We start from the raw sequence: 13,832 nt of genomic DNA on the forward strand, positions 1-13,832 counted from the left end.
GGAAATTCAGTCTATTTAAATCCAAATTAAGCTCTGGTTTGCAATAGTCACACTATGAAACCATATTAAAAGTCACCACACCACTTCTGATTGCATGACTATTAAAAGTAAAATACTAACCCTAAAAAGGCCTCAGCTTGTCGTGTCTTATTTTCCTCATACAAGGTCTTATTCATTAAATGGCTGAATGTTTGTGAATAAATATCATTCCTATTTTTAAGATCCAAAGACAGATAATTAATGAACTATACTGACAATTACAGAATTTTAATATTTATAGACGTCTGTCACTTTACTTTCTTTTTAAATTTTTATTTATTTATTTATTTATTTTTGGCTGCATTGGGTCTTCATCACTGAGTGCGGGCTTTTCTCCAGTTGCGGCGCGCGGGCTTCTCATTGCGGTGGCTTCTCTTGTTGTGGAGCACAGGCTCTAGGAGCGTGGGCTTCAGTCGTTTTGGCATGCGGGCTCAGTAGTTGTGGCTCACGTGCTCTAGATCGCAGGCTCAGTAGTTGTGGCGCATGGGCTTAGTTGCTCTGCGGCATGTGGGATCTTCCTGGACCAGGGCTCGAATCCATGTCCCCTGCACCGGCAGGCAGATTCTTAACCACTGCACCACCAGGGAAGCCCTGTCACTTTACATTTTAAGATAGTCTTACCATATGTGCTGCTCTCTTTTAATTCCAGTAATTAAAGTTTATAAACATATACTGTGAAAATGTAGCTGTAACATTGTCAAATAGATTATTAGGAGGCTTTCTTACTGATAAGCTGTCTATTTTTTTAAAGGGAAATTATTACAAAGATGAAGCTTATCCTAGAATTTCGTTCCTCTTTCGTTAAAAAATTTTGTTGTGCACTTTTCAAGTCTCTTAAATTCAGCCCCCAAATATACCCTACAACCCTGGGTATGTGGCTGTACTTAGGTTATATCTATATTGGCGTCATTATTTAATATGTGAAATGTACCAGTAATTTACCAGAACTTCTGCCTAATAAGGAAAACTTATATTCTTTTTAATCTTCCCTAACTTTTCAGGTTTCTCCTGCAGCAGCTCTGAAGACACTGCACAGGTTGAGAAATGCCTTTCTCGCTTCTTTCACTCACCACTCGGTACAGCATCCAAATTGATTATGGTATAGTTGATATGGGTGAAGTTGTTTTTCCCTTTTTGCGCTTGCCTTAAATATCACCCCAGATCGGGTTTGATTTTCCACATCCAGGTTGGATTTGAATCAGCCCTTAGGCATTAAAAATAGTAGACACATTTTTATTTAAGTTTTAGCAACAAAGACAACAATTCCCCAACTATCTCTTGATGTCAGTTCGGGAAAGGAGTCTGTCAGCTGAGACACTGAACACGCTCACAGACAGTGGCCCGACCATATGTGAACACAGAACGTTGATCCACAAACCTGCAGCAACTAGCCCAGGAATTCGGCCTGCTCTAAGTCCGACTTACAGGAAGTCAGGCTACTCTCTGGTAGCAGTGCAGGAAACCAAACAGTAACCTCTTTACCAATCAGTTCAAAGTGGCCAGGACTTGAATAATAACTGACAGCTTCCTTAATTTTTTTTTTTTTTTTGCGGTACGCGGGCCTCTCACTGTCGTGGCCTCTCCCGTTGCGGAGCACAGGCTCCGGACGCGCAGGCTCAGCGGCCATGGCTCACGGGCCCAGCCACTCCGTGGCATGTGGGATCCTCCCGGATCGGGGCACGAACCCGTGTCCCCCGCATCGGCAGGCGGACTCTCAACCACTGCGCCACCAGGGCAACCCCCTGACTTACTTCACTCTTGATCGTTAACATTTACACACCAGCTGTAGCAGCAACACGTTACATTCATTTGCAAATTAGCTTCCAATCTAGTATATCTCCAGAAAAGGGAATAAAATCCTATCAAAGAACACAAGACAGCTCTCATAAACCAGAATATTATATTTTTGACAGAAACTAAAGGGAAGAGGGAGAGAAGAGAACTCAAGATTTGCTAAGCATTTAACGTGATGGGGGCTCGCTGCTGTAATGTTGATGCACATTTCATCCTGTAATTCTCACTACAGCCCTGAATGTAGAAAAGATCCCCATTCTATAGATGAGGAGTATTAGCCTTGAGAAAATATGGGAATTTCCTAAATTCAGCCACTGCTCTCACTAGGGAAGCGTGGCGCTTGCTCGCGGATCCTGGTGAGTTTCACTCCAGAGCTGGCTCGCTTTGCCAATCTGCCAGACCGGCCACAGGGAGATGCCACACCACAGCTCTGTCTTCAAGTCACATCTAGTCCAACTGGCTCTCCAAAGGAGTGAGGGCATGCATCTTCAACAGGGACCATATTGCCCCCAAGGATGCAGCAGTTGGTTCTTGGGAACAGTAACCTCATAGTTATTATAAAGTACGAGTATACATATGGTACAGAAATAGATATCTAGTATACCTATACTATTAAAATTTCATGGAGGGGAACGATCAGGAAAAAATGTCTTAAAAAACCTCCTTATGATAATGATGAAAAGGGTTGTGAACACGGGGCGAAGGGAAAGTGTAGAGGCATAGGTGGCTGTTAGACCTGCCGTTGTGCGCTTCATGGTCTGGAGCCTCCACAGGGGGGTGACCTGGAACCCCGGGGTCCTCCAGCTCTTTCTCCCCATTCTGAGCATGGAAGTCCAGAGGAGGCACAGGCCACGGCTGTATAGAGAGTCTGGTGCTAGATGCAACCCAGACCTTTCACTCTCTAGCTCTTGTTGGGAACGTTGCTGGTGGATTCATCCCACACACAGCAATGGCAAAACGTCTTGGAGGAAATGAACAGGTGCTCCTTTCCTTAAGCAGCGTGGGGACGCCTGAAGTGGGAACACTCACTGGGGCGAAGATTCAAAGACCCTCACATCCATCCGGTTCACAGAACCTCTGGATCAGGCCACATGTGGAGCTCTCCAACTGCTTTGGTGTAATTGGCACCAAGGGTGAGGTAGGTGGAAGGCTTTTCAGAGAATGAAATGTATCTTTAGGTCTACCTAAAGATTCCTCCACCCAAGTGGGATTTGAAGCTTTTCCCCTGTGAGCTCAGGGGTTTACCCTCTCACTCCTACAGAGGACAGCGGAAGTGGCTGCAAAGATGGAATTCTTTTGTGTCACTTCCCGGTCCTTGACGGAGCAGAATTTATGGCAGGCATCCTCTGCATTATGGCCCTGCTCAACCGTCATTTCAAAAATGACGTTAGCTGTAGTCCAAGGATCAGTTAAAAAAAAAAAAGGTGAAATATGAAAACTAAAGAACAGGGCTCCAATGCCTGTGCCTTCTCTGCATTGTGATGGGGTACGACGTGTTTTCACAAACTTCTGTCTTTGTCTTGAGGAAGGGAAAGGACTGTTTAAGATTTTTAAATGCAAGACAAAGGAAGACTCTGTTAAGGGTTAGGAGGAAAACTCTACATTTAGGTCACTCACTAGCACACTTAAAAGAAAATGTCTCCAGTGACCATAAATTATTGGATATCTTACGGGGGCACACAATGCGTCAGATAGCTCCCTTCCCCTTTATCTGCGTTTTTTGATACCTGGTAGGAGGGAGTGGGGGAGAGACACTTCACAGTGAATGGAGGTAGATAAAAGGGGAAGATCTGACAGTTGCCGTTATTACCGTGCCGTATCATTTACCTCAGCCAGGAGTCACTAACGCACCAGGTCACCCCCGAGGTCGAGGGCAAGACGGGGAGTTTACATAGCCAAACAGGGTAGCTTGCTGGCTGGGGGCACACATCAAAGTGTGACAACAAACATGAGAAGAAGATTTGTTCAGGTACAGAGATCAAGATAACAGTGCTTTCCTTGCAATATTCTACCACTGTGGTGGAAGGGATGCTTTAAATTTCAACATCAGTTCTTTCTGATCTTTTGAGAAGTAGCAAACACAATTAAGGGTTTAGTGAAATATCCTGTTTCTTTAGAAGTGGGCTCTTCCTAATAATGTATTGTTTCACTGATGTCTTCCTCTGCACCAACTCCAAATTTGAAGTAGAAATCTCCCCCTTTTTTACGGTGGCAAAATATACATAACGTAAAGTTTACCATTTTTAAGTGTACAGTTCAGTGGCATCAAGTACATTCCTATTCTTATACAACCATCTCTACCATCCGTCTCCAGAACTTTTTGTTTTCTTCAACTGAAACTCTGTACCCATTAAATACCAACTCCCCATTCTTCCCATAACCTCATAACCCCCAGCCCCTGATAACCACTCTACTCTTTCAATTTCTATACATCTGACTAATCTAGGTAACTCATAAAAGTGGAATCATATGACATGTGTCCTTTTGCATCTGACTTACTTCACTTAGCACAATGCCCGCCGGATTCTTCCATGTTGTAGCATGTGTCAGAATTGCATTCCTGTTTAAGAGTGACTGACATTCCATTGTATGTATAGACCACATTTTGTTTATCCAATCATCCATTGACAGACATCTGGATTGTTTCCGTCCTTTGGCTATTGTGAATAATGCTGCTATGAACATGGGTGTATAAGTATCTGTTTGAGTCTCTGCTTTCAATTCTTTCGTATACCCAGAAGTGGAAAGCTAGATCACATGGCAATTCTATGTTTAATTTTCTGAGGAACTACCATGCTGTTTTTCTCCCCCCTCCCCGTATTTTTTGTACCTTAAACCTATGTGGCTTTTTTATTGGGCATTATATGAAATTGGTTCTGTACAGTAAATAGTTTGAAACAGGTTATAGTTTCCACAGTGACATTGGTTGCCGTTTATAGTCTCCGAACAGTAGGTATCTGGACAGTCAGGTAGCAGGTGAGAGATACCCGGTGAGCATTGTTTCCCATGAGACATTATTTCAGTGAGATCAAGCGTGCAGTCCTTAATGTCAAGCCAAAGACAGCAACAAAGTAGATGTCACTAACCCAGGGTGGCTATTCTCCACTTGGGACATGGGACTTGCAGCCACATAAGAACTCCTATGTGTTCTGAATTCAGTTCACCAGTGCAGAGTTCCCTGAGACCTTGGAGTAGTGGCGGTACAGGGAGATTTGGGAGACCTGGGTGCTAATCTTAATCCTTCCATAAATAATGTGTGACATTGAAAAAGACCTTTAGCCTCTCAGACCCATAGCTTCCCTAAGGACATTTGAGTTCAGTGTTCTCTAAATTACTTAGAGCTTTGTAATCCTGTGAAGTAACAGTTACCTTGATACTATGCTGTTGTTAAACACTGATGACTCCTTTTTAATCTGCCTCCTTTAATGAGTCCAGTAATTTTCAAAAAACCTGTAATAATTCTTCACTTTTTGTTCCTGGTTACTGAAAGTTCGGTTATGGAGGATTTCTAGTTGCAGCAACATTTCAGCAGCTCCACTGGGTGTTTTTGGTTTTGCCTATTTGCTTAGCACTTGTGAGTTTCCCTGGTTTCACCTCTCTCAACATTATGAGGTCTGAAAAGCACCCTTGGAAAGAGAAAGACATTGGGGGCCTCCCAAAGGCTGGGCAGGTCCAGTGAGTGTCCGTAATTGACTGTACGAAGATACCAATTTCCCTGCAGTTGAAATAAAATTCAGTGCAAAATATAAGATTTTATGTCTGTACAGAGTCATAGATTATTTTCCTCTCAAAGGCTACTGTGAGATAAATATGATTTCTCAGGTTTTCATGAAAAAGTGATTTGAATATTGGGCCTAGACTTCCAAGTTCAAACTATTTGTTTATTATAGTTCTTGGTATAACAGTGCTTGAAGGCTGACCAAAATTTCTAGGGCCATTGGGAAAACCCGTTGATGGGAATTTTTGATTTGCAAGAAAGACAATACCAGCTTAAAGTATACTTTCTTATTAGCTAAAATCTTGGCCAAGCTTCTGGTAGAAAAGGCTGATCCTGTGAAATGTGCCATCCGGGTCCTCTGATTCTGCGAGGGGTTCATTTGTTCTAAATGGTTGGCACAGATGTTTGTGTTTTGTTTCTGACGTTGCTTAACTTTGTGTGACGAGTGGTAGGATTTCAAGCAGTCTCAAATTTCTGCGATGATTAGGAAAACCAGCAAATGACTGTGTCACAGCATTAGAGAGATCATGATAGGATTAAATAATGAAACTTTTGCACTGCCACTACTGGTAAGGGGGTATTTGTGTTACACTGAAATCTAAAATACAACAAAGAATATAAAAGGTATATGTATGACAAAGACCAGTGTTCCAAACAATCTATCACCCAAAGGAAAAAATAGAACATTTCTAGCGCCTGGGAAGCCCCATGTGTCCTTCCTCCAGTACCTCCTACTGTTTTCCCCTGGAGGAGTGGTTTATAGCCCTCATTACACATTAGCATCACCTGAGGGGCTTTTGAACCATACTGATGCCAGCGCTGGTTACACATTAGAATGGGGAATTATTCTAATATAATACAATAGTTTTGATTCTATTATACTGCATATAGCTAAGGGTAAAAACCACTGTACTAAAGAGTTCTTCTCAAACTTCAATGTGTGTTCAAATCCCCTGAAGATCTTGTCAAAACGTAGCCCCTGAAGTCTTGTACATCCTCTGTAAGATTTCTTCCTAGGTACTTTATATGTTTCTTACTATTGTAAATGGTATTTTAACTGATTGTTACCAATGTGTTAAAATATATTGGCTTTTGTAGATTGATACTGTCCAGCAAACATGCTGTATCCTGTTATTAATTATGGTAATTTATCTATAGATTATTTGGAGTTTTCTATGTAGACAGTTGTATCATCTTGCAAATAATAACAATTTTGTTTCTTTCTGCCCAGTCCTTCTATGTTTTCCTGTTTTTTCTGCTTTTCTTCCCTCATGGCTAGGCCTTCAAAACAATCTTAAAGAGAAAGAGTGACGGCAGGTGTTCATGTTAGTTTCTGATCTTAAAGGGAGTGTTTTTAATATTTCATAATTGAATATGGTATTTTCTCAGGTGTTTTTTTTCTTTTGATGAGGATGTGTTTTATCAGGTGAAGGAAGTTTTCTCTATTCTCAGCTTGCTGGATTTTTATTATGGAGAACATTGAATGTTATCAAATGATTTTTCTCCGTTATTTTGTTTTTCTGATTTAAAGATACATTATTGTGAATTACATTAATAGGCCTTCAATTCTTAGGATCAACCCAATAAGATAATCAGGTACTGTATTTTTTATATATCACTATATTTGGTTTGTCTACATTTTGTTTAAAACTTTTAGATCTATGTCAGGCTAGCTTTACAACCTCTTTTTCTATTCTCTGGAAGAGAAATTATCTGAATAGAATATAATAGTTGAATATTTGGTAGAACTAGAAGTAGCCATTTGAGGCTGCTGTTTTCTTTGTGACAAGATTTTTAAACTATAGATTTAGTTTTATTAATGGTTGAGATGTTTTCTGGGGATGTGTTATAGTTTGCTAGAACTGCCATAAATAAGTACCACCGAGTAGGTGGCTTTAACAACAGAAATTTATTTTCTCACTGTTCTGGAGGCTGGAAGTCCCAAGATCAAGGTGTGGACAGGGTTGTTTTTTTCTGAGACCTCTCTCCTTAGCTCGTAGATGGCTGTCTTCTCCCTGTGTCTTCACATGGTCTTTCCTCTGTGTCTGTCTGTGTCCTAATATCCTCTTCTTATAAGGACACCAGTCCAACTGGTTTAGGGCCCATCCTAAAGATCCCATTTATACTTACTTCTTTAAAGATCCTACCTTTAGATCCAGTCACATTCCAAAGTATTGGGTGTTAGGACTTCAGCAAATGAATGCAATTCAGCCCATAAAATGATGTATCCATTTCCTCTAGGTTTTCAAATTAATTGGCCCAAATTTGTTTATATCTTGTTTACTGTCTCCAGCCTCATTTAATATGCCCACACATTAATTCTTGATTAGTTTAGTTGTCTCCCCCTCTGTGTTTCTCTTTTATTAATCTTACGGCTATCTATTTGTCAGTCTTGTCAATTGTAGGAGTTCTTTATATATTCTGTGTATAATCTCACTGTCATATAAATATATCAAAAATATTTTCCCCCAGTCTGTAGTCATCTTCTTAGCTGTGTCTTTTGAAGAATAGAATTTTAAAGTTTTCATAAAGTCCAATTTGTCAACTTTTCTTTTCTGTTTAGTGCATTTTGTGTCCTGGCTACGAAAGCTCTGCCTACCCCCAGATTATAAAGTTTGTCTCCTATGTTTTCTTCTGGAAAATTTATAATTTTAGCTTTTACAATTAGGTCTATGATTCATTTAGAGCTAATTTTTATGTGTTGTGAGGGAAGGATTGAGTTTTATATTGTTTTCCATATAGATAATTAGCTGTTCCAACACCATTTGTTGAAAAGATTGTTTTCTTCCCTCAATGAATTACCTTGGCATATTTGTCAAAAATCTGTTGATTTTATATATATATATATAATATGTATATATATAATATGTATATATATAATATGTATATATAATATGTATATATAATATATATGTATATATATAATATGTATATATAATATGTATATATAATATGTATATATAATATGTATATATATAATATATATATAATATGTATACATATAATATAATATATATATATATATATATGGCTCTTTTTGGACTCTATATCTGTACCATTGATCTAATGTTTATCTTTATCCTAAAACCACACTATCTTAATTACTGTAGCTTTTTTTTTGTGTGGTAAAAAATCCTCTAAGGATTTTTAAAATATCATGTTTGTTGGCTTGTCCTGTTCTTTTTTTTTTTTTTCTTGTGCTGTGCGGGCCTCTCACTGCTGTGGCCTCTCCTGTTGCGGAGCACAGGCTCCGGACGCGCAGGTTCAGCGGCCATGGCTCATGGGCCCAGCCGCTCCGTGGCATGTGGGATCCTCCCGGACCGGGGCACGAACCCATGACCCCTGCATCGGCAGGCGGACACTCAACCACTGCGCCACCAGGGAAGCCCTACTGTAGCTTTAGAGTAAATCTTGAGAGCAAGTAGGGTAAGTCCTCCAACTTTGTTCTTGTTTTTCAAAAGAGTTTTGGCTTGTCTATGTCTTTTCATTACCATATACATTTTATTTATTTATTATTATTATTTTTTTTTGCGGTACATGGGCCTCTCACTGTTGTGGCCTCTCCCGCTGCGGAGCACAGGCTGCGGACGCGCAGGCTCAGCGGCCATGGCTCACGGGCCCAGCCGCTCCGCGGCATGTGAGATCTTTCCGGACCGGGGCACGAACCCGTGTCCCCTGCATCGGCAGGCGGATTCTCAACCACTGCGCCACCAGGGAAGCCCCAACATATACATTTTAGAATCAGCTTATCAGCTTCTATAAAGAAGAGTCTGCTGAGATTTTTATTGATACTGCGTTTAATCCAAGATCAATTTGGGAAGAATAAATACCTTAATAGTATCCAATTCTTGAGCAAGGTATATAGCTTTATTTATTAAGGTCTCTAATTTTTCTCAATCTTGTTTTATAGATTTTTAATGTGTGTAAGATGTCTTGTATATATCTTATTAAATTTATCCCTAAGTATTTCATGTTTTTATGCTATTATAAGCAGTATTGTTTTAAAATTTCATTTCCATTATTTACTGTAGTGTAGAATTATAATTGCTTTTGATGTGTTGCCCTGCCCCATGACCTTGTTCAATTAATTAAATTGCAGTAGCTTTTTTGTAAATTTCTTAGTATGTGATCATGTTACTTTCCCCTTCCAATCTGTATGTGTTTTTTTGTTTTTTTAAAAATTCTTCTCTTATTGCACTAGTTAGGACATCCAGAAGAATGTTGAATAGAAATGGTGAAAGAGGACATCTTTGCCTGGTTCCTGATAAGGGGGAAAGCCTTCAGTCTTTTGCTATTAAGTACATCAGTGGTAATGTTTTTGTAGATGCTGGGTCAAATAAACAGAAAACCCATTCTAGGGTTTTCAGTATGGTGGAACTAGCAGTTGAATAACAGGACTTTACTGAGCCTTCTTCATAGTTGTACATACTGATGCTCAGATTAACAGTAAGGGTACAGAGTTCTCCCTTCAGAGTGAGGGTTACGTCATTCTTGTCAGATCTTTTCATAACATCATAAGGTCTTAGGTTATAAAACGACTCTAATACCTTGTTATATGAAGACCTCTGGGCTGAGAGGATCCTGGCTGAACATCACACTGAAGATTCTGATGATTAGCAAAGCAGCACCAGTTACAAACTTATTCAGCTGTAGCCTGTCGTATTTTGGCCTATAAGTGCTATATATTTACTTTGTTTTTAATTTTCTCTTCTCAGGCTTAATTTTTAATTAATTAATTAATTTATTTATTTATTTATTTTTGCGGTACGCGGGCCTCTCACTGTTGTGGCCTCTCCCGTTGCGGAGCACAGGCTCCGGACGCGCAGGCTCAGCGGCCATGGCTCACGGGCCCAGCCGCTCCGCAGCATGTGGGATCTTCCCGGACCGGGGCACGAACCCGTGTCCCCTGCATCGGCAGGCGGACTCTCAACCACTGCGCCACCAGGGAAGCCCTTAATTTTTAATTTAACAGTGGCTTTCTGGTGTGACTACCTACCAGTAAAGGGAACTATCTTTACAGTTCATGCACTTCACATATTACATTTCAGACCACATCTAGGTTTTAAAAGAAAATTTTTAGTGTTGATAGACTTTATAAAAATTGTTTCTTATACAAATTTTCCTTTAAGCCCTAAAATAAAAACCAACAAAGATTTAAGGTGCATGACTTTTCCAATTATTCTTCATTTATTGTGGAAACTAGATGGAGTTTTGTCTTTAGTCAGGGTATATGTAAGATATGTCCAATGGATGCAGTATCATTTACCTTTATTGTACTTATAGATCTTGGTTAAAGAAAATAACTGGATTTATTGAATGTTACACAGAAGAGAAAATTATTAAGTTATTGCTTGCCAGGGTTCTTCTTTCATACCTCTTCTGGAGGAAAATTGTCAATTCAGAATTTCTCTTACGGGTCTCAGAGGCTAGTAACTTATTGAATACAGAAAATGTCTTGTTTTAAACTTATATGCATGTGACAAATCACCTCTTAAAAAGTCTCCAGTGTGATATAATGTACAGCTTATGCAATAGCTGTAGGTAGATTTAACTATATTTATAGGGATGCACAGATATATATTCTTGGGCTTCTCTACACGTCTTTGAGGATTTTTCGTCTGAGGCCCATTCCCAGGGCTTTTTGTTTAGATGAAAGAAAAGATGACAATTTGGCCTTCACTGACAGTCCCCATTATTTATGAGTTTCAGTCTAAAATTTAGTCTAAAAAGCAAAACGCACCTTCTTCACACATGAGCATTAGAAAAGACCCTAAGGCACTGAATACTTATAAGTTTTCAGAACTTGAGGAACTGTATTTGTCAATTATTGCCTGAAACTGGCAAACTGAGAATTTGGTTTTACCTTCATAATTTTGACGCACTTGGTGCTACAGATATTTGATGGAATTCTACTGTCTGTGATAATGAAATCGTGATTCAACGTTCCTGTTTAAGGCACACAGGAAGAGGAGGCAAGATGAATCTTTGCTGTGTTTTTGATTCGTAGCCGTAAAGTTCTGCTGTGAAACTATACAATCAGGCATTCGTTATGTAAAAATGTGAATCTAGCAGCAACTAATCCCTCTCTAATGTCACCCTTTTTTCACAGAATATTAATTTTAGGAAATATGGTTGCATGGGGCTTCATATTGGATTCTGACTATCTAAGCCTTTTTTTGTCCTTAAACAAATAAAAAGGATTTTAGGACTGAAATGTAATTTTAGCCATCCTGGGAACTTTCTAGTAATAAGAATACATGTTTGAAAACAGCCCTGCTTTTTGTCTATGTTCACATATTTTTAAAATAGTCCTTCGTGAAAATCCTAGATGGTTTCAAAATGCCTTTAGGCATATGCCAGATGCTAGTGGGAAAACAGGAGGTTCCTTCAGTTTTTTATGATAGAAAAGGGAACATTAGGACCTCTTGTCAAAGGAAACTTGCCAAGTGTCCAGATGCCATAGGAATTAGCTCAACCAGCTTTGTGCAAGTCTGCCCATGGATATACAGAATTAAATAAAACAGTAAAAGAAGAAATACTGGGCTTCCGTGGTGGCGCAGTGGTTGAGAGTCTGCCTGCTAGTGTGGGAGACACAGGTTCGAGCCCTGGTCTGGGAGGATCCCACATGCTGCGGAGCAACTAGGCCCGTGAGCCACAACTACTGAGCCTGCGTGTCTAGAGCCTGTGCTCCGCAACAAGAGAGGCCGCGATACTGAGAGGCCTGCGCACTGCGATGAAGGGTGGCCCCTGCTCGCCGTAACTAGAGAAAGCCCTCGCACAGAAACGAAGGCCCCACACAGAAAAAATAAATAAAATAATAATCATTTCCAGTCATACCTTCTGGTCATTTCCCTTTAAAAAAAAAAAAAGAAGAAGAAATACTGAGAACTAGGATCAATATTTACTTAACAAAGTAGATTTGCCTGGAAAAATTAACTTTAGCCTTGTTGTCACAGTAAGAGTGACAGTTCCCAGCTCTTGGTTCTGTGGGAGAACAGCTAATAAGGTTGCAGACATGAGGAATGTATTCTTCCTTGGTAGGTGTATGTGACGCTAACAGAGAATATTGAAAGCATGCCAGCCAGCCAGGTCCTTTTCCTTGTTAATTACCTGCTTCAAATCCTCCTGGCTTCAGAGGTGAATTTTGCTGCTTATTATTGAACACTGGGAGTCATAGCTTTAGGTGAGGGATTTACCTCCTTGAACTACACACAGGCTGAGAGAATGTCAGCAGAAGGCGGAAGAGCTGCCTCCACTCCTTTATGATTCTAAAGGCCACTGTATTAGCTAGGAAACCATCACCTGCTATAGCAAAGCGCACAAAGGAACATGGTGACTCACACAAGATAGCAGTTTATTTTTCATTCAAGTCACAGGGCATGTGTTCTGGGTTGGCAGGTGACTCTCCGCTACATGTGTGTCATTCAGGAACTCTGGCTGACAGTGGCTCTACCATCTTCAATACATGACTTTCAAGGTCAGCGTGGACTCTGCCATCTTAGCTGAAGAGAATGATGGAATGCCAAGTCCAGGGTTAGAGACTGTCTGTTAGGTAAGTGTTCTGAAAACCGTACTCAGCACTTCTGATCACATTTCTTTAGCAAGAGCTTGGGCACACCAAATTAGGAGGGCTGGAAAGGCAATCCCTAGCTCACATAGTCTTTTGAGAAAGTCTCTACACTACATCTTAGATCTGTGTATGGAAGGTGCTATGAAATGTTGACTCTAAAACTGTGAAAGGTCAGATGTTACACACACACACACATTTCAAGGCGTATCATCATGAAATGCCATATTTCCCCCTCTTTGTGCAATTATTGTTTTATGTGCTACATCCATAAATATCACAAACCCAACAATACATTGTTCCAGTTATTAATTTATATAATTTTATGTATTTTAAAGAAGCTGAGAGAAGAAAGAAGACCAAGTATGTATTTATAGCATTTGTTATATTAATCTTCCAATTTACCATTTCTGGTTCTCTCAATTTGTTTTTGTGGATCTGAGTAACCATCTGGTGTCATTTCCTTACTTTGATATAGCATTGCTCATACGCACCCCCTTTGGGCTGTTATTCGGACATATACATTTATATATGTTTTTGGCCCAACAATTATATACATATTATTTTATAAAGTTGTTTTTAAAATTATTTTTTAAAAAAGAAAGAAGAAAAAATGCTTTTACAGTATCTTTCATAATTATATAATGAACTTTGCTTGTGCTTTTTGTTTTTTCATGGAGATTAGAATTACTGCCTGGGATCACTTACTTTCAG

At 39.7% G+C, this 13,832-nt stretch overlaps 1 long non-coding RNA gene across 2 annotated transcripts in view; it reads left to right on the forward strand.

Annotated features, from left to right (window-relative positions):
- Positions 1 to 13,129, forward strand: part of LOC114897441 — a 54,069-nt gene extending 40,940 nt beyond the window's left edge. Inside the window, exons 3-4 of one of the 2 annotated variants that reach the window (XR_003794132.1) lie at positions 1,041 to 1,115; positions 12,950 to 13,129. This is a non-coding gene — a long non-coding RNA (uncharacterized LOC114897441). The remainder of the gene's footprint in view (positions 1 to 1,040; positions 1,116 to 12,949) is intronic. The other variant, XR_003794133.1, reaches the window with a different exon arrangement.
- Positions 13,130 to 13,832: the final 703 nt, after the last annotated feature.

This window comes from Monodon monoceros, unplaced genomic scaffold (genome assembly GCF_005190385.1).
Source record: "Monodon monoceros isolate NGI ecotype Baffin Bay Population unplaced genomic scaffold, NGI_Narwhal_1 Super_Scaffold_17, whole genome shotgun sequence".
In the NCBI taxonomy this organism is placed as follows: Eukaryota; Metazoa; Chordata; class Mammalia; order Artiodactyla; family Monodontidae; genus Monodon; species Monodon monoceros.